At 41.8% G+C, this 21,713-nt stretch overlaps 1 long non-coding RNA gene across 6 annotated transcripts in view; it reads right to left on the bottom strand.

Annotated features, from left to right (window-relative positions):
- Positions 1 to 1,658: 1,658 nt before the first annotated feature.
- Positions 1,659 to 21,713, bottom strand: part of LOC142602550 (uncharacterized) — a 107,966-nt gene continuing 87,911 nt past the window's right edge. For 4 of the 6 annotated variants that reach the window (XR_012836291.1, XR_012836289.1, XR_012836294.1 and 1 more), the window contains 2 exons: positions 11,444 to 11,510; positions 1,659 to 8,407 (listed from right to left, as the gene is read on the bottom strand). This is a non-coding gene — a long non-coding RNA (uncharacterized LOC142602550). Of the gene's footprint in view, positions 8,408 to 11,443; positions 11,511 to 21,057; positions 21,548 to 21,713 lie in introns of those variants that run through there. The other 2 variants (XR_012836292.1, XR_012836290.1) reach the window with 2 other exon arrangements.

The following is a 21,713-nucleotide window of genomic DNA, read 5'->3' as shown; positions in this document are numbered from 1 at the left end:
GAGACTCCCTTGTCTCTCCTTATTCACTTAAGACAGCAGAGCTTCATACACCTGACATATTCTCTTTACAACCTCTTCAAAGCAACCATTGTCCACTGTGATGAAATTTCTCAGAAGATGAAGTTGTCCAGTGCCCTGACATGCTGCCACTTACATTTTGTTTGCGCTGTTCCCTTTATCCTGCAGAGGGTGATCAGCGTTGCCTTGTCCTTCATCTGGCAGAAAACAACAGATGCATGTCCTAAAATCATTCAGCCACTCTTTGGAGGACCTTGCCTTATCCTTGAACACTGTTACTCTCCAGCAGAACATTTTCAGCTCTTTACATTTTGCTGATTATCTTGACAAGACTTTCAAGACCCTGTGCTTTCTAGGTAGAGCAGGAGGAGGGCGTTGAGAGATAGTCAGTGACTCTGTCCTCTGCCAATCATCATCTTAAGAGACATTTAGTCCAGTGTTGGCCATGGCTTGGTCCTGCCTTTCATTAACATCTTTACGGAAAGACTAGACCATCATATGGTACTAAGTGAAACGTAATTGTGGAGCCAAAGAAGACTTTCCTGTTGACCTCTGTCTGTGATTAGTCTCAGTAACAGTGTTTGCAGTATAACCCATATACCTTTGCAGAAATGATGTTGTTCCTCTGGTGTACCAGAAAAATGCAAAAATGCAGGTAAAAGAACTGTAGGACGGACCTTGTTCAGAGGCAGGGGGCTCAGCAAAACCATCCTAAAGAACAAAATTGGGGTGATGCACACCTCCCTTGTTTAGAACCCCTGTCTGGCCCCACCTACACTGTAGAGTCTCTTCTCCCAAAACTGTGGTGTAGCTCAATGGCTGTACAGTAGATAATCACCTTCTCTGCTCAGCTTTGCTGCCATGCCACAGTAAACATGCGTACAGGACATTTGACATAAGACTAGACTGCTTTACAGGGAAAAAACCCTTGAGGATTATTGTGGAAAAGAAAGAAAGTTAAAACTTAAATATCACTACTGAAGTACTACCGTGGCACCTCCTTGGAGTCATGTTCCTATACTCCAAGTTTCTCCAGAAGCCACGTGCCCTGTCATATTATATCCCCATCACACACTACAAAATATTCTCCAGAGTGAGGAGACAGCTGTTTGTGGTGCACAGGCAGTCCATCTGGGAAATAAAATTCCCATAAGACATCCTTTCAATATTTCTAAATAAAATGTTATTCTCAGTTATCTGACTTAAGGGGAAGTAAAGGACAAAAAGGGGCTTTTTTCCTAAAAAGTTTAACTGAAAGTCCAGTTTGCTGTTAGAAACAGTTTCAGAGGATGTTTTCAGTCAAATCTAACACATTTCTTAAGGCTCACAGCTGAGCATGCTGGAGTGCACTTTGGTCCACAGGCTGCTCAGGGGAGTGTGGCAGGGGCAGTGTTTGGGGAGGAGCAGCTGCCAAGAAAGTGGAACAGCCCTGCAAACTGTGGTGTCTACGGAAATAAGCTTAATGGGAATTTGACATTTTTTTTGCTAAGGAAGTCTCACTTTAAAAATTAAACCCCACTTCCTCTGAAGGATCATAAAAGAATATGCCAGACCAAAACCTGCCTGCACTTGGGCATGGTGTACATGTGATTAAAATCAAAGAGAATATTGCTTAGGACCCTGCTCACACTTACTGTGTAGTAACCTCATCGCTGCACATGGGTGTTGCCGCACCACTGCACATGCATGCTGCTGTCCTTTGCCCTCCAATGCAAGGAACGCGCAGGTGGATCGAACGCGCTGTCACCGTGAACGCTGCAGTGATAGCTGGCGAGATGCTGAAGACTTTCAGTTCCCATTGACCCCGGTGGGAAGGGAGGGGATTCAGAATCTCCTCCGAGGCCCCGCTTTGCCACTGTATCCTGTTTAAAAGGGTTGTTTGTACCATTATGAAAGAACTAGGTCACAGATAACCCTTACCAGTTCCTGTCTACCCACTTTGTTACCGATGTGGATTAGCACAAAAAAAGTAACGCTATTCTTTTCTCATGTAAGGATGATGCAAATTACCTTCTCATGTTTAATTCCATCACATGAAAAAGGGACGGCTGAGCTGCCCACATCTCCATTTGATTTTCTTCTGTACATTTTTTGTTGGGTTACTAGTACTTCCCTTCATCCCTTTCATATCGGCACAGAGACAGGACCTTGTTAGGTTGCCTCTTTGTGTTTAAGAAACCAAATCTGCTCCCCCTGCTGGCATTGAAAACTCCAGGGGAAAGAAAAACACTTTCTGACCCCCAAAGTATTTTCTGAATTAAGTAGATCCTTTCTTTTTTCACCAGAGACCACAGAACAAAGCTGGTAGTGATCGGTCTTTATGAACTCAAGAGATATTGGGAACCGATGCAGCTCGGCATTCAATGTGCCATTACTCCAGAGACGAATTCCCTCCAATTTACTTGGCTGGTTTTGTTTCTCTCTTCTGTGGCTGCATTGTCCTCCCTCTGCACTTATCCCAGCGCTGAGCAGGGAAAGCATCGAGGTCCAAACTGATAAACAGCAGATGAATTCCACCGCTGTTCTCAGTGGCTCTTTCTGTACTTTAATTGACTTCTTAGGTCAATAAGGACTTTATAGGCCAGTTTTTCCTTATCTCGAGAGTAACAGTGCACATATGGAATGGAGACATTTATATCCACCTCCAGGAACAGCATGCTAGCTATATTTATCTTTCCAGGCAATTGTGCCAGACTCATCACCATGGTACCTGCAATGCACAGACTTTTAGCTACGGCCTTTTGATACAGAAGCCATTTGGTTGCCCTCACCCAACTGCTGGGAGCCATGAAGTGCAAGGGACCGTTGATACTGCTCTTGAGTTATTTGGGGAGGAGGGGAAGTGTTAACCTTGTTAATCATTTCTTACTATTTGCATCGTAGTACGCTCTGGTATGCTAAATGCCTTAGCTCTCCTTCCAGGCTGAAGGTTTGTGGATTATTAATCATCCCTACTTTCAAATATATAAATCATGATAACAGTAAAGGCAAAGGAGGAGAAGCAGCAATCTGCTGTTAACCCTTCAGCTCAGAGAATGTTGTCTTCCCGCCTGAAACATTTTCCCGATCTCACCAGGGTCCGGGGTTGTCCTTGTGCCAGTCAGCTCTCCAAGAGAGAGGCCCCTGTACTTCTAAAACCATCCTCAAATCCACTCAAAACAGTCATCCCACATCCATCAATTTTGGGGTTGCAGGCCAGGCCCAGAAGATGCCTGGGAGGTCCCAGGCTCCTGTAATGAGGGAAAGCAGTTGGCTGGACATCGGACGCGCTTCATTCCTTGTATGAGGGCCTGGAACAAACACATACAGCACTGCTGCAGACACAAGTATCGCCGGGTGGAGAGAGAAAAGACAACATGCTGAGCATTGAAAAAACACAGGGAAAATAAGCTTGCTGGGATTCTCAGGTCCATAGAAACTAGGCTAATTTAACAAAGATTCACAGGTGATGATGCTAATACAGTTTTCAGATTGAAAAAAGAAAATTCCCTCCTTCCCTCCTCCTGAATTATTCTACCTTTTGCCTAGGCTAAAACAGTATTTTTGAATTGGAGCAGACCTTCCTCAGCTGGTCTAAATATTACATCCAATAAATACTTATTGGAGTAAGCCAAGCCCGCAGGCTAGACAGTCTTCCAGTCTACAGGAAATCTTTCAAACTGTACAGCCCTTCATCAGTGCCAGAAGTCTACATTGACTTCAGTCCCAGCTAATGAAGTTCTCAAAAGTCAGAACAAACCACTGCTCAGGCTGGACTCTCTTTCAAGGCTGCGACAAGCTCTGTAATCCAGGAATTGCATCTTCTGTTAAGCTCCAGACAGTGCACAACCATACTATGTCATGTATCACTACACTCCTCCAGCTCATCACAGCTAGGAAACAATTTAAAAATAAGTAAGTTTATTCTAGATAAATTTGCAATAAACATAGGCTCAAAATAGGGTTATTTCCAAAATTTTCATTTTTAAAAAATAACATCTTTACAAAACACTCTGATATTTCAGGAAAGAAAAAGGAATGGTTAGGAAAGGTTGGGGGGGGGGGGGGGCTGGGGAAGAGAGAGTTTCAAGAAGGTTAAGATTTAGTACTGAAAAGATATTTTGTGATTGGAAAGACAAAATTTGCAAACCAATACCACCTGAAGTGATTTATCTTAAGACAGCATCACAGTCTGATGACAGCAAGACTCATCTCAAGTGATTTATCTCAGGACAGCATCACCAGCTCTGATTTTCCCCAATTCAGTGCTAGGGAATCCCTGCCAGCCATGAAAGAGGATGTTGCTCATTTCAACCCCGGGACCGGCTTCAGTATGCAAGAGAGGTGCTGCTGTGGTCTTCAGAAGACAAGTCCCTGGGTGGAGCAGGGGACTTACCCTAGATCATTAGGCTAGATCTACAGCAAAAATTTTCTGCTGATACAAGATTTTATTTCAGGCAGACTTCTCCTTTCCCAATTTTGTGTATAGTCATGAGGTTTGCTCATGCTGAGCATGCTAGGCTGGCTCTGGGGAGAGGAGGTGGTGCTGCTTAGAGCAGAAGGCAGCTATTGTAGCAAAACAACTACAGTACATGTGCTGGTAGTATTTCGTCCAACAGTTTGGCCATTTTAAAATTAAATATAGCACAGAATGACAAATTATTGCTAATTGTCATGACTTGTGTGCGTGTTTTATGCTATGGCACAGATTAATATTTTGGGTTTTTTCTGTTGTGCTACAATGTTTATAGCTAATAACAGTAAATCTGCTTTTTATGTCACTAGTCAGCCATAATGCTCTAAAGACCTTGCAGCAAAGCAAGATAGCCAAAATCCTAATTGTAGTGATGATGACTGAGAGCTGTAGTCATAGTATTTTTAAACACTGGTTTGATTTCAGGTTTAACTGTGTCCTAACTAGGCACGTTTATAAGCGATCACAAAAAGCTGGTTTGTAAGTATACACAGCCAGATTCTCATGTAAATCAGCACAGTCCCATTTCAGTTCCCTGGGCTCCAGCCCCAGGGAAAGGGTTGATGTCAGTGGAGCTACATCATTTTACAACAGCGGAGCCCATTACATTTAAGAGTTTGCAGCACCAGAGTGGGTCTTAAATATTGAAGGTTTTTATCCTGCAGTGGGCTAAAAGGATTCACATGTCCTTGGAGCAGCAGGCATTAAGTGCATCTCTGGAGAAACCCAGTCCTCCGCATAGTCATTTTCTGTTATCATCTGAGCAAGGCTATGTATGTACTGTCACGGTGGGTGAAACTCACCCCTGTGAAGATAGTTTGCACAGAGCACACCTTGGTTCGAAGCTCACTTCAGCCTTTGAAGTGAATACGAATGAATTTATACAAGGAAAAAACTCCATCCTCTCTAAATTATCCTTTGTATAGCCCTGGAGCTAAAAACTCTATGCACAGAACTGTATCGTGGACATGCATTCAAAATCTCTGCAGATACAATAAGGTCAGTGCAATACCTCTGCTTAAATTTAGATTGACAATTACAGAGAGCAGCTCTAGCATTTCTAAAAGGAAAAATATATCTGATTCCGCTCTGTGCTAAGACTCAATAGGTCCGGCATAAAGCATCTAGAATAGCAGCAGTGCCTCAAGAGACATAATCAATCTTATCTGCATAACTTATTCAGGTATTTATAAATAGCTAATAAAACTGAGAAGCTGGTGTGTGAAGCAGGAACAAAAAGATGTGAAGAACGTTAAATAAATGTAAACTACTACAAAGCTTTCTCGCTTAGCTGTGATTAAGCCACGGCAAGGTTCAGCCCTTTGTGTTCTGGTAGGAGGGTGAGGATTAGCAGAGACACCCAGATCCCACCTAGGGCAGCCTGGGAGGGCGGAAAGCCAACGCGGATTCTCAGCAAAGGGTATGTACATTATGCTGTTGGTGTTAGTAGGGGAAACCTACTGCCCAGCTCCACGCACGGAGCTCTTTGGGGATGGTTGGCTAGCCTAGCTGTAGCTGATAGCAATTTTTCAGATGGACAAGCTCTCAGCTCTCCAGGCAGAGGAAAGGGGCTGCTATCCCAAGAGCTGCCTTGGGGAACCTGCTCAAAGATAGAAGCAAAACCATTCTCTAAGTAATTATGCTAGAAGTTAGCTTTATCTGAACACAAGAAATGCTCCAGAATACCTGTGGAGCAGTAGCTGTCCCAGAATAGCTCAGGCAATCAGCATGCCCACACAAACAAGCCATCAATGATTCATCTTGCAGAATGAGAATGACTTTTCTTGGGGGGAAAAATGAACAGTAAGGGTTTATGGCCCAGCTGAAGCTCCAGTTATATCTCCTATACTCTTGTCATACAATGAACTTCTCCAGGGTTCTTCCAAAACGCTCTCACAGGCAGAGGGGGCAAATTTATCTTTCTGCTGCACTGGTGTCAGCTGCTTTGCCCTCACGTAATGAGCAGATATTAGCCCATTTTGGTTTTAATCTTTTTCTCAGATGCCAGCTCTTATTTTTTCTAATCTACCTAAGAGTAAATATTGCCAGAAGCAAGACTCTTCTTAGAAGAGCTCCTGAACCATCTCTCCTGTTTTCTAAGAGCATTTGAATTAGACTGAGAAAGCTACCCTGTAGTCATATGAGCTATATATTGAGCATACCCATTTGATTACAATCACTTTGGTTTCCTGGACTAACATTTAAATGGAAAAAGACATTCAAAATGAACCAATATTAGATATAGGCCTTGCAGGCAAAACATTTATTGTGCTGAAAACTTGGAATACTGCAATATAAGACAGGGGAAAAAAATCCTAAGTGTTCTATGCAAATTGTAAGAAAGAAGAAAAAAAATATTCCAGAAATGCTACTGAATCCACCAATTGGATGTTGCTTCATGGGCAAGTTCTTAGGCAGAAAGCAGTAGTAACTTATATTTTCCACGATGAAATTGAAAATGGACTTATAGTATAGTGGATTACAGCTTTATATATTACAGTTTTCTATATTTGCTTTTGCAGGTAGTTAAATTTAAGCGCTACTTACATTCCTCCTAATCCCCAAATTTAAAAGACAATAAATTGCTTTAGTGTTTTCAATTTCTTTTCCTTCAAGAGATGTAAATTGATTGCCTGAATCCCTCCACAAACTTTATTCTTATGAATAGGGGAGAATAATTTACAAGGCCATTGGCCCCATCTAATTCCCCTTTAGCTCTGGGTCTCCTTTCTCAGAGGCCACCACTACAACACTTCTGGTCCAGCAAGACAGCAGAGCAGCAGCAGCCCCGTAGCCCCATGTCAGTGCCCAGTTCACTGATGTTACTGGTTATTCGTGGTAGGCTCTGGTCTCAGTGAGCAACAGGCAAACAGCATCAGTGGTGACATCCTCTCATAGACATGCTGCTTGCCACCAGCACGAGCTGCCAGGCACCTTCGGGCTCAGGAGACCTTGGTGCTGAGTGACAAATGGCTCATCAGGACCACACGCCTGTCCTGGCCCTTCTCCTGTTCCCACACTGGCACACGCGTATGGAGAAACAAACCCGTATGAAAATCCAAAATCTATATCTAAAAAGGCTTTCAGTCATGCACAGTCAGAAAGTTGCCTCCACAATTAAAATTACTGAGACCAGAAGTTTGTTTCAATGCTTTTTGGGTGGGGGATCAGGCTTTCTTCTGTCCCCAGCAGAGTGGGGATCCAAGCCATGCCTGGAGCCTTACCAAAACTGCCTATTCGTATAAAGATCAGAGCAAGCACAAAGCTTCTGTCAATGCAGTTTCAAAATACATTATAGAGACTACAATAAAGTCTTCAGTAAGCCAATAGCATGGTAAAAAAAAAAAAAAAAGGAAGCTTATTTAAAACTATCTGTACCTTTTAGAAAGTAAAAATATAGCAGCATGGGGAGTGATGAGGGGAATGAATCAGCTCAAGGAGGGGGGGGGGGGGGTACCCTCCCTTACATGGTTGGATTTTTCCAGGAATAATAATCATTCCCTAAGCAAAGCCTTATTGCCATTCATTGCACACATTCCATACAGCCTCATCAGCCATCCCGCGTGCAGTGCAAAGTGCAAGCGTGCTTACTGTCAAGTGACAGGAAGAAAAATGCCATCACCAGGCCAGTGCCCGCTGCAGCAGATTTGCAAAATGGAAACCTGCAAAGCCTTAAAGGGTAAGGGGCTGGCAGTGTGGCTAATTCTGTAAATAACCTGAATGCCTCGAAAAGGAGGCACATCTCTTTGGGGAGATACTGAGATAAGACAGACAACTCAAGAGCTGAAGCTGACGTGCACAAGCAGCAAGGTGCGTGCCTGAGAAGTATTGGCCAGCAGAAAGCACGTCCTCACCAATGCCCTCACCATTGCGCTCCTTCTCCGCTGCTCACTGAAGACAGTGGCTCTTCTTGGCTTTGATCATTTAAAAAGCTCCCTGAAAAGTGAAGGAAATGGCGAGAGAAGTGAAGCATTTGGCAAAATGCAGCCCCTTGAAGGTGTTCCACACACAGAAAGCCTGTAATCCCATTCCCACCCTCATCTAATGTCTAGTGACAGCCCATCAAACGCTCCCTCTTTATTAAATTCAACTGTGAACAAAATTAGCAAAGAAATATGGTTTTTAATTAATGTTTGCCTTAACCATAAATGAAAGAGAACTTTAATTTTTTTACTGTATTTTACTAATCAGAGTCATTCAATATCTTGGATACTAGTAAATTAATTCTGAACTAATGAAGTTAAAGGAGGTCATTTGTTAGAGAAAACTGATTACATATCGGGATCTCCTGGGGACCTAAATGAGAAAATCACTATAATGAAAAAATATTTTAAATGATGCAGGTCAACCAAGTAGATCATTAAAGATACAGAGGGGGTGGAAATATTAATGACACCATGACAGGGAAATGCCAAAAGGGAAGTGGGCTGACATAAGTAAGCAGAAAGGCAGTTACAAAGCTAGCTTGAGGTTTTTTTCCCCTTTTAATAATTGAAACACATGAATTTCATTGCTTACCTCGAATTAGTCACCTGTGCCCAGATATTTCAATGACAGCATAACAGCAATGCAGTAATGTGCATTATGTACGTAAATTTATTTGTGTAGAGCATAAACCTTTATAGTAGCATTAATCACAGTGGCACCTAAGGACCCAAGCCAAAATATAGGCTGGATTGTATGAGACATGGGAGAAAATATGCAAGGGGAAGGGAGTGATCCCCACTTCTCAGAGGTTTAATTTCAACAAGCAAGCAGCAACCAAGGGAGGGAGGCTTAGATGGCACATTACAGCATCAGGCTTGTGCTTTAACACAGCTGGCTAGAGCAATGGGAGTGGTGTAGCCTAGATGAAGAAGAAATGGTCTCAGGGGATGGAGATGGTCTGTCTAGCCCAGAAATCCCACTGCCTCAGACCACGGCACTGAGAGATGCTATTTAGGGAGAGCACATTGGCCTGACCACTCTATGCAGCCCGTTGCCCCTGTGCTCCTCCAGCACCTGCAATCGCTGCAATTGGGATGGCAGGAGCGCCGCTCTGCCTGCACTCTTTATATCCACTTTGGACTCACTGTCTGAAATTAAATGTCTTTAGTTCCATTTTGAGCCTGCTGACACCATGAGACTCCACAACCTCCTGGGGCAACACATCCCAGCAGTTTGCTGCCTGCTATGAGAAACAGTAATTTCTTTCACCTGTCTTACACATCTCCTACCAGTTTCAGTGAGTTCTTCCACCCAGAAGTAGTGCAGAGTTCGGTGAGAAACAGTTCTGTGTTCACCTGATTCATGATTTTACTAACTTTGATCATATCTTCCTCAGCAGTAAAATAATTCCGAATGCTCTGCTCTCAGTGCCCTTCCTAAGGACTCCAGCACTGTGTTGGATTCTGAGGCTGCACATGGATCTCATGAGTTCAAAGAGCCATCAGTGATGGGGAATGGCAAATGTAGCCTGGCAAGGAAAGTTGCATGGCATGGTGAGAAGAGAAGGAGAAGAGAAGGAGAAGAGAAGGAGAAGAGAAGGAGAAGAGAAGGAGAAGAGGAAAAAAGATCTCTGTTCAATAGTATGAGGATCAGAGGATCCTCTCCTGAATTCAGGAAGGCAGAAGGAATCCAGGGAATATTAAAGGAGAAATTAATATACTGCTGAAGGAGAAACAAAGCAGCACCAAGGAAATTAGTTGAAACAATCCTTTATGAAAAGGGAAGTAAAGCAGATAAAGCACTGACACATCTGTTTACAAAGCTTATCTGAAAGCAGTTTATTCAAAGGAAAGAAGAACTAAAAGCGATCCTAGAGCGACTAAATCCACTTTTCAGGATATCTTCACCAAATTAGGCATAGAGAAATATGCTAGTCCTACAGAGCAGATGCAACTATTTAAATGAGTACATCAGACAGTTCTAGCACAAAGAGATGTAATTAGATTCGAGGAGCCAATACCTCAAGCAGAGCCTGAAAGGGTGATCAACAGTTTACAGCTTGGAAAACTACCAAAACTGGAAGCCAAATTCTTCAGAGCATTTAAACAAAAACTCATCCCCTCATTAAATGGAGCATTTGCTGAAATTCCAGGAAAGACTAGGATGAAGCTACCACAGTATTCCCACGCTGAAAAAAGCAAAGCCATTTATTATTGAGGGTTCTTATGATTTATTTCTCTTTTAAATATGGGTATTAAAATCAGTGCTAAAAGGCTGATAACAAGATGGAGATTGCTTTTTTCAACAGTAAGCATTTCAGACCTTTTAGTTACCAGTTGTTTAACTGCAGTCTCCAGATGAGCAGTAATAGCAATTGATTTGTGTTCATTAAACTGTATCATAGAACCAAGAACTAATCCTGATGTTTTACAATGCAAAGATCGCATTAGACTGAGTTAAGCAACTACATCAGTTAATATGATGATGACGATTTGGCTTCAAAGTAAGTATGCCTTGTATTGAACCAAAAACTAGAATTCCTCTAAGAACTTCTTTATTAAATAAATATTCCTCAAGAATGGAATTAACCACGACTGTTTGTCTCTTTTTAACTGCTCTTTCAATCAGTTTTCTGACCATCTTCAAATGGGAAACCCCAGAAGTTACAAAGCAAACACTGTAAGACCCAACTTTCATTTCATTATAAGTATATATTTATCTCCATTTATATCCTTTATATTGAAATATTATGAAAGCAGGTATTAATTCAAAAAGCTGTAGTTACCAACCATCTGACACAAAAACCAAAAACCTCAAATCTTTGCATGAGTATGTAATACCTAGTAGAAAGGGGTGGCATAGTCAGCTGAAGACGTTAGTCCGGCACAAGCAAACAACAGGAAAAGAAAATGACAGTTCTACCCAGCTGAAAAGGAACAGATTACTGACACAGTTTAGGGGGTGGGGAGGAGCCTTCATTCCTACATGAAAGCAGAAGGCAGGTTTTAGCTAATGGTATGTCCAGAAATATAACTCTCACCTTACCAGAACCTGAGAATTAACTTCTGCCATGTCCCACCGGTGTTGCTGTGTGGATGCCGCCATGAAATTACTGTCCCACAAGCAGTGTGAAGAAAAAAACATAATCACCATAGAATCATAGACTGGTTTGGGTTGGAAGGGACCTCACAGCCCATCTAGTTCCAACCCCCCTGCCATGGGCAGGGACACCCTCCACTAGCCCAGGTTGCCCAAAGCCCCATCCAACCTGGCCTTGGACACTTCCGGGGATGGGGCATCCACAGCTTCTCTGGGCAACCTGTGCCAGTGTCTCACAGGGAAGAATTTTTTTCCTTGTATCTAATCTAAATCTACCCTCTGCTAGTTTAAACTCATTACCCCTTGTCCTATCACTCCATGCCCTTTAAACAGTCCCTCTCCAGCTTTTTGCTTGAGAAGAAACTTGCAGTATAATTGCTCTCACTCCAATAGAATAGAAAATAGTATGACCAGAAGTATCAGTGATATATTTCTCACTCCACCACTCTTATGTAGAGGACTACATTTATAAAACAGCTAATTACAGTTTGAATCACAAGTAAGCACTGAAGCTGAGTTTCATTTTACTCAGATGCATAAATTTTCCTCACCTATAAAACTTAGAGCAGATGTACAGTGGCTGTACACAGCTGATGCTATCATTCAATGTGGTTGATCCAGATAGAAAATGAATGATGGTTTGCCATAATTTGTATGCACATTTTGAAGGCAGTATATTGCAATGTTGAGCAATAATTTCTCCATCCCTAACCACAGAAGAACCATATATATGTATGTATACACATATTTAATTTAGAGGACAGATTGGCCTAAGTTACAACAGTGCAAAATAAAGCATTTGTGCTCCTGTGATAGGCGTTCTTCACAATTTGGCATCAGCACCCAAATTTATTAAGACGCCTTCACCTTTTGGCACAGCAGTCCTTGGACTGTACAAATATCCCCACGCCCCAAGTTGTGTCTACAGAGATGAGTTCTGGTCGCCAATGGAAATTTAGGCTGTTCAACTCAAGATGTGCATGTGCTCAGACTGGAAGAGGATATCTGTGAAATCCGCTCTGATGATTGTAACTTGAAAAAAAGGTGAAATTTATCATCAGTGAAGCACAGGCATTAAAAAAACCTTTTTCACTCATCACTGGTCAAAACCCCAATGGATTCATTACTGAAGTTTAGCAAAAGTATTAGCTCAATAATAAAAGGAAATTATAACCAATAAGTGTGTTTCTGAAGACGACACTTGCTGTTGACAGATTCCTCATTACCATTTCACACAAGATCTTCTTGCAAAGTTTATTTCTCATTTCTAAGACAAGAATGAAATTCAAGAGATTTATTATTAAGACACAGCCAATAAATTCCTTCTTTTATTTTCCATTCAAGCATGCTCACAGGGTTTCCGCCCCATTGAGAGCTGGCACCAGATCTTTGTTCTCAGTCACTACTACTATGATGCAGTGGAATTCAAGTGAATTGAAGCCCTGTTTCAAAATAAGCATCTCTGCATCATGTCCAAACATTGCATAACATCATATGCCAAGAGGCTAAAGTAAGTCTGGTAGAAAACCAGTTACTCTAATGGCTATTTCCTACAGCTGCTAACTGTAGCATGGTAATGAAAGCATGGAGTTTTGCACAATCCTAAAATATTGCGATCTCTTGGCTGTGAAAGAAGAGTGTGGCTCACGCTGAAGCAATCTACTTCACACCAGTCTAATCCTGGTGTAATTAGAGGATTGCTGCCAAATACAAAGCATATGCTTTGTCCGAAATCTCAGTGCAAATCTCTGTGTGTGCATATATGTGTTGAATTATTAAATTCAGAAACCCACAGCAACATCTATGATAATATATACTGCTGCTATTATTATACACAAGAAGCTCTAAAGCCACTTTTAATCAAAAAAGATCCTTTTAAATCTATACCTGGTTTTAGTGACATTACTGTTAATGCAGCTGATGAAATATTAAGCATGCAATTACTGTACATGCTCTATAAATGGCTTTCCTGACATTCAGGCTATATAGCAGTCTGTGTCAAAATGAGAGGGAAGAATAGTTTTCTTCCAAGTATCTTTTTCCCAGAGAGAGATTCACGATTAGGTTGAAAGCATTTCACTCAGAAGAGACAAGAGCCCCAACCAAATGCTGCATTCATTACTAAAAAAAACACCAAAAAACACCTCCCAAACCAAAAACCAGACTGGAGGAGAGAAACCAGCAGAACTCCCAACTGCTGTCCTCAAAGAAGGTGGGGCAGCCGTGTTCAGGCTCCACACCTGGGGCTCCCATCTGGTACATGTTGAGTCACTCACAAAAGGAAGGCAGAGAGACAGGCAATCTTAAGAAAGCTTGTTACAGCCTTGCAAGCACAAGGCCCATACGAAGAGCACGGGATAAAGGTCACTTCATGCTCATTTTTCTAGGAAAACAGAGCATTCAGAAGTGAGAGACAGCCACAGTCTAATCCCTGACACAGTTCATGCTCTACACAGTGTAAAAAGGGAGGTTCATTTTGCAGGCATCCTGTTTCCACCCCACTTTTGGAACTGCGGCCGTAACCAGCATTGACTGATAGCGTCTAATGGTCTGATACGGATGTGCTAGCGTAATTGTATCTACAGAGGCAGGTGTCAAAAACGCACTGACACGAGCATTTTGAGAGCTATAGTATCTGTCTGTCGAAGCTCCTAGTAAAACCCAATCTAACCAAAATATAATTCCTCACTGTCATCAGCACACTGCATCCTCTCACTGCACACACATGCACACAGTCGCTCTGGCCTGTGCACTGATATGACTAACAATTATTGGCACAAATAGGTAGAAGCCCCACAAAAACAGTTTCACTGCAGGACATTTATAACCCTTTGTGATTAGCCCATTAGAAACCCATCACATCGCTGCTGATTGCTGTGGTTATGGGCATCATTATTGAGACCACATACACAAGAAGGAAAAAAAAAAAAGTCCTTCTACTGTCATAGGGACAAATGTTGCTGCTTCTTCACATACAGCATCCTTCCTCTTGGACACTACCAACGGCTGCTGCAAACTGAAGGAGAATTCTCCTATTATGGGGCACTGCTGTGTGTTCTCTCCATGATTCTTCCTTGATGAAATGAAAGAAATTGGCTGCCAGACTGGGGAATCCTTTCATTTCAACACTCACCCTTGCTAGTTTCAGACCTGTGCCAGAAACCCTCATTCTCCCTGGACCTGAAGCTCCTTCCTACATTCCTGGCTCCTGTAGTACAGTTTTGTTTCAAAAAGAGCACCATCAGTCCCCTTCTATTACACAGAAGCCTCTTCAGGAAAAGGCATAGTTGGAAGGATCCCAAGAGCTGGTATTTATCCAGGAGACTGATAATTGTATGCAACATGGGCCTCAAAAAATGGTTAGTGCAATAGAGACAGCTCCTGCTTTATAAGTATGTGATATAAAGGAGGTCAAGCTAAATGCAACAATCCCTTCTGGACTTAGATACTATGAATCTATGAAGAGATAATTTATTTTATTCAGTGTCTCATAACTAAATGATTATGCTCACCCTTCCTCCTAGCACATCACTGTTAGTGACAGATTCACGAAATAATACTGCTCCACACAGAATGAAAGATAATATGCTAAAAAAAAATTTAATCTACAGTATTTAGATATTATTACCAGGAGGCACAAAGATATTATTCATTTTGGTCTTGTATCGGACACCAACATCTGCATCAAAACAGATGCATTTTCAAAATAGCAATAAAAAATTAGCCAGCTGATACAGCACCTGACATATTTCTGGTGTATTGCATTATTTCCATGCAGCTGGACTTCTGCATTCAATATCCTAGTCCTCTGGATCTGGAAAAAAAGTTCTTTCATTTTGTTCCCTTATGAGCTTGGATCTGGGATACTAGATGTTAATCTAAATATTTAATCTATTATTCAAGTCTTTAATCAATTCTACTAAACAGTCTTTCTGGACATATTCCAGTATAAAATAAAATGCTTTGTGCTGTAATGGAAGAATTACTGCTATTAAAGGATTTAATGCTAAATATACCACAGTGCATTTCTTTATACATCAAGCAGAGTTTGAAGGGCTGCTATTTTTATCAGGTTTGTATTTTACAGATAAGCATTAACTGCAAATTACAGGATTGGTTCACACCAGGTTTCCCCACTGTACAAAGGCAGAGCTTTGCAGAACCGACAAAGCTAGAGAGTTTTTAGCTAAAAGTACTACAGGTTTAAAAATCATTACCAATTTTCATACTTGTCTCTGTGATTAGCCTTTTCATGGTAGCAACTTACTCTGTTGCTAGGACAAATTCACCAGCAACCCAAGGAAAGGTCTGTAACAGCTGAAAAGACAAAAAAAGCAATCAGAGAGGATGGGTACGCACATCACGCTTGGTGATACGCAGCCTGTGAGAGCCACCCGCAGAACCCACTGCCCCACAAGACGCAGCATAGCCCTGGGCAGGGAGAGCACGAGGGCTCCGGCTGGAGACGTGCCCAAGGCCAGCGGTGACACTCGCGTCGGCAGAACCACGTATTGCACTAGGATACAGGAAAACAACACACCCATCAGAACAGCTGCTAGAAAAATAGAACTTCTTTTGGCAGCGTCCTGGAGGGAAGTATAGCAGCAAATGCACCATGTGAAAATTAAAGCTGAGAGAAGAGGGAGGATTTTACTTCAGAGAGGTGTTCAGGGCAGAAAGCAGGGTTATCTGCAGCCCGTATTTGTCTTGCTGTCTGCACGTGATAATCAGAGGAGGGAGGTAATATGGGAAGCTAGGAATGATGATTGCCACGATTTGAAAATCTTTGCAAGCATCTCCTTCAGTCTCATTAGGAAATAACTGTTGTGGCAGTTTGGAGCTATTTGGGAACAAAATACATTTAAATGAAAGTGAAGGAAAAATTATATTCACAAAGCTATCTAAGGATTCAGGTAACAGCTATTGGCCTGTGTAGAGAATGGATACCAGAAAGCAATAAAGAAATGATGGGAAGAGAAAGCATTGGTTGGGGGCAGGAAATAATCAAACACCTCACTAAAGGATTGGGAGACAGGAATCTGGTTCTATGAAGGAAGCACTGAAGGAGAAAAGAGCAAGCCCAGAGGAAGCCACTGTCAAATATTTAAGAGCAGAGAATGATGGATTGAAGAATATTCCTGATGGATGCAAAAGGAAAAAAGTCCTCAGATGTTACTTCAGGAAGGGGATATGCAGCTGAAAGTAGGTGAACCTGCACTGCAGAGGAGGGGATGGGATTAGTTCTGATTCCTTCTGCAACCTGTGTTTTTAAGGTAGCAGTGAAATACTTGACTATAAATAATACAGCTCACAAGCAAGACACTAACAGGCTTGTGTTTACAGTGACTTTTTCAGGACATCTCCCTTTGATGCAGGCTGGTTACCTCCTTTTTGAAGCAGCAGGAATGCTTGTCTATAGAGACAGCTGAAGACATTTTGATTGCTCTCTCACCCAGGTCTGCCTCAGTGAGCTCCAGATAAGGGGCAGCAGAAGCAATGACAGTGCTCCCCCCAGAAGCATGACTTGCACTGGGCACACTGGAGCCAGGACAGTTTGCTGAACTGGCCTCTGAAGAAACGACTTTGGTTAGGGAGCTGGCAGAACGCACTGGTGACAAATTAAAAGGGAATTACTCTAAACTGCTTCTTCAAAGAGAAAGGACAAAATTGCCCACCAACTGAAACTAAAAAGCAGATGAGTCACTGGAGGAGATGAGTGTTTGGTTTAATTGACCATCTTTCATATTCCAGAGGTTATTTCTCTCCAGATGAGAGGAACAGGCTTGTGCTGAAGCACCAGCTCATATCTCTGAAATAGTGGTTTCAAATCCTGGCTTTGCTACATGGTTTTCCCACAGCAGTGAACACAATTCAGCTCACCCCGTGCTTCATTTTCCACATGCAAAATTAAACACACATCTACATTTACATTTCAGGGTTCTGGGAGGAGACTGGACACCACAGGCGGGTTGGGTTCAAGAATCAGATGTCCAGATTGACAGAAAGCCAAGTGAAGGATGGATGTAAAAAGCAGTAGCCCCATTTGGGTGGGTCAGGGTTGGTGCTACAGGAATGACTTATTTTTCATCTCAATGCCAACACTATAAAAACATTTCTGACCAACCCAAAGCTTTTGATTTTAGAGTACCTGACAAAGTGTGCTGAGTTGGAAGAGCAGTTCCAACCACTAAAACAGTTTCACCCCTCATCATCCATCCCTACTCAAACAGGTTTTGAAAAGGAACTCATACTGCCACAACAGGGAAAGCCTGTGCCTGCTGCCAACAAATTCAGGTCCCATATTACAAATGCGCATCAGTTCATAAGTAATGATCTGACATCAACAAGATGAAATTCAGTAAAGACACAAAGAGAAATCAAACACAAAAACATGACTCAGGGATAACTGGTTCAGCAGAATCACTGCAGAAATGGAGGTTATTACAGACCAACTGAATCTGAATCGCTACCATCGTGCTGAACACACAAGGTTGATCCTGCTCCAGGATGCACTAGCAGACACATTATATGCGAGACATGGGAGATGAACATTCTGCTCTACAAACAGTTGAGAGATCTGGGATACTGCAACCAGATTTGTGTGTCACACTAAGAAAAATGTGGAGAATTTGGAGATGGTTCAGAAAAGACCAACAAGAATCATAAGAAGTACAGACCAACATGATTTACAGGGAAAGTTTGAAACAACTGCGTTAATTTTCACTATAGAAGCAGAATCAGGCATTTCCTGACTATAAGACAAATAGGTAAAAGCAGAAAATAATTGATAAAAAGTCTAGGTAAACATCTTCCCAGGCTAGATAGACCTGTTTCTGCCATGAACCAGAGGGACAGACTAGCTCTTGACCTCTTAAGTGCACTCCAAGCTTAAATATAGCAACATGTATCATAGGATGTACTAGTGAAATAAAGTATTGTATTTGTTAAATACTGTGAAACACCATAAAGTAAATCTCAAAGCTATTAATATGCTGGGAAAAAAATCTACCAAGATGTGTACATGTTGGGCATACATATTAGGACATACAAGTACATGTCTTGATAAAACATCAAAATCAATGACTCTCAAAAATACTGTGTGTCTCAGCAATTGCTTTTCTTGTAAACACATTTAAGGATTGATTCAATAATCAATCCTCAATTCATCCAATGAAACTGTAGCCAGGAATATGCATGTTGACCACAAGGAAAGTTACTTAACCCCATTCCGCTAATAATTCCTTTCTAGCTTGAAGCTTGATATCTTTATAAAATTGTAGCTAGCAGAGCAGCAGATGACATTCCTACTTTCCATGCAAATGCATAATCCTTTTCTGAAGGCTACTAAGCTCTTTGCCACCAAAATCAGTGGAACTCCGGCTGCTTACATGGGATCTGTGAAAAGGCTTTGAAGATGAAAAGCACTGCGCAAGTGCTAAGTGTAGCTATTTTGGCAAGGAATCTAGACCAGAAACACAGGCTGTTACACACAGATCCTATTGTTTCCTGTCAAAAGTCATCTTTATCAGCATAAAGGCAGAAGCCAGCAAAGCCCAGGCAGCCTGATAAAATAAAAAAAAAGCGGGGGGGTGGGGTGTTCATTTGAGATTCAGTAGTCATTTTCCTAGGATACTTTCAGAGGCACATTTAGCAGAAGGGTTCAGTAAAACTTTAGTTTGAGTCCATTACTAATCCTTTCTAGTATCAACTCTAACTCTTTTTTAATAATTATTTTTATTTGTTCTGACATGAGTTTTGATCAGTCACTAGGTCAAGCTAGTATTTGGGGGACTCCCCAGCAACACCAATTTATGCAGATGAACAGGACAGGGGTACAGAGGTTGAGGTGAAAAGGCTGTTTGTAAAGAACAGCTCGAGATGAGCAAGCAGAAATAGAGGGTGGAAAAAGTGCTCTGAAGAACCCAGAGCACAGCAGATGAAAGAGCCCTAGAGAAGCATCCTGGCACAAATAAGAGAGAGCAGATGCAAAGTTTTTTTATTTGGTTTGTTTGTTAGGTTTGTGTTTTGGTTTGGGGGGGGGGGGTGCTTGGTTTTGGTTTTGGTTTTGTTTGTGGGGTTTCTTTTTAGGGGGGTGGTTTTGGGCTTGACTCCTTTGTCTAAAAAAACCACCCCAAAGTCTTAAGGTCTTGGAAAAAAGTTCAAAAGAGAAGGTGGTGGAAAAAATGGCATTGGAAACACATGCTATAAGCAGGTAGGGAATCCACAGCTAAGGTGCTGTACAAACCAATTCCCCAGTAAATGTAAATAAAAGCAGAGTAAACAGTGGAAAGAAAAGCACTGGGGAAAAGGTGAAAGAAATACCTGTGGATAAGCAGGCTGGGTTTAGGGCAGTATTCAGGAAAAACATACCATCATAGTATTTGAAGACAAATCTCAGAAAAGTCTGCAGGACCCAACTCAGCCTGCTATAATAATTTCATAAAATTTGAGCAGGCTCTGATAGAATCACACAGAAAGTGAAAGATGGTGAATTCTGCAAACTTGTGACATCCCAAGAGAATGATCAAGCAGAAGACATTTATAGTAAGTCATCGCATGTAGCAATAGTGGATGAGATGATGACGGAATGGTTAAGGATGACTACAGAAGTCAGACAAGGATGCATGCTATGTCCAGATCTATTTCTACTTGTAGCTGAAGTTACTAGGCTTTAGCCTAACAACAGCTTTAGCTTGGAAAGAAGAAAAAGGAAAAACTGAGCTTTATGAAAAGGCTGTTGATCCATAAGTAAAACTGACCTCATGCCATGGATCACAGGGACCATAAAACTCAATCTAGGAATTATTAGAGGACAACAAAAAATACAGGTGTATGTTCAGGTATCCCCAAACCCTGCAGGCTCTGAGGACTCCAAGTGGAGAACGGAAATCACAAAGATGCTGGAAAGAGAAGGATCATATCTCTTGCTACTGACTGCAAATGAATAAAAAAAAAATATTACAAGATCTATAAGGTTAAAGCTATCTTTTACAAAATTCATAATTGAAGCAACTCAGCAGGCTGGAATATGAGGGAAGCAAGTGAAGAAAAGTCATTGGCTGCAGAAATTACTTTAGGTAAATAGCAATGAATTACATGGAATAACAAGGTCTAATGACACGGAGGGGTAGGGCATCTTATTTCATTTCCGTTCTTGCTGGTGAGTTAATGGACATGCTTCACATCCAAGTTTGTGGAGCACAGAGGTAAGCAAACACCAAACAACGTCTAGCTTAAGCTTTCCAGTGTACGAAATAAAATGCAGTGCCACAGAAGCATGGATTTGAGCCAAAGCCCCCTGAGGCCAGAAATGCTCAGCACACTCCTGCAAGTCTCTGCAAACCCCAGACCCAAGAGGAGCACAGAGAATCTGCTGTTCTGAGAGCACCAACCACATTAGTCATTCATGGATTCAGACTATTGCCCAGAAAAACAGCCTCTGTGCATTTACACAGTCTTTTCATCACTTCCCGTCTTATATTTGATCATCTTATGTAGTGGGTCAGGAGAATTTCAGTGAATTCCTCTGAGAGTAGAAGACTGAGGTATTCAGCACCGACCTCTGTGACTGCTAGAATCACAGATCCAGCTTTTCTAAGACCAGCTTTCTCTTCTCCACATGTCTTTGCAGTCTTCACAGAAAGTATTCAAAAGGGTCAGGAGATCTGCTTCCTAGGGAAGCAATTGCAGACAAGGCCAGCACGGTTTCCTCATCCCTTCCACCCCATCGTGTACTTGCAGGCTGCACATTGTGGGGTATGAGGGACCTAATGTCATCCTGCTTTGTCTTTCTCTTAGATCCCCACCTCAAAAAGATGCGAAGGGCTGCCCTGGACCCTCAGATCCTAACAGCTCTTGCTAAAACCAAATAAAAAGGAGGGGTAGAAGGGGGGACAAGTAAACTTAAAGCAAAGGTTTGCTGCTATGGTGAATTTCCAAACACTATGTGAGTCACTCAGAGGAAGTTTCTACATGCTTATGTCTTCCAGCTCAAATACTGTAATTAAATTACCTTAGCTACTGACTGGAAAAAAGCTTTATTATTGCAATAGCTAGGTCTGAAGATGAATCACATATTGCCATTATACACCGCAGGTGGTTTATCACAGAAGTCACCCAATTGCCTTTTAGGACAGGTGGCATTTACTAAGAGAAAACCACGCTTTTTAATGTCTGTCTAAGCAGAGGATGCAATCCCAATCATTGTCCATTCACA

The sequence above is a fragment of the Balearica regulorum genome, chromosome 7 (assembly GCF_011004875.1).
Source record: "Balearica regulorum gibbericeps isolate bBalReg1 chromosome 7, bBalReg1.pri, whole genome shotgun sequence".
NCBI classification, from domain to species: domain Eukaryota; kingdom Metazoa; phylum Chordata; class Aves; order Gruiformes; family Gruidae; genus Balearica; species Balearica regulorum.
The sequence above is the reverse complement of the archived record's forward strand: the minus strand, read 5'-3'. Positions and strand labels throughout refer to the sequence as shown.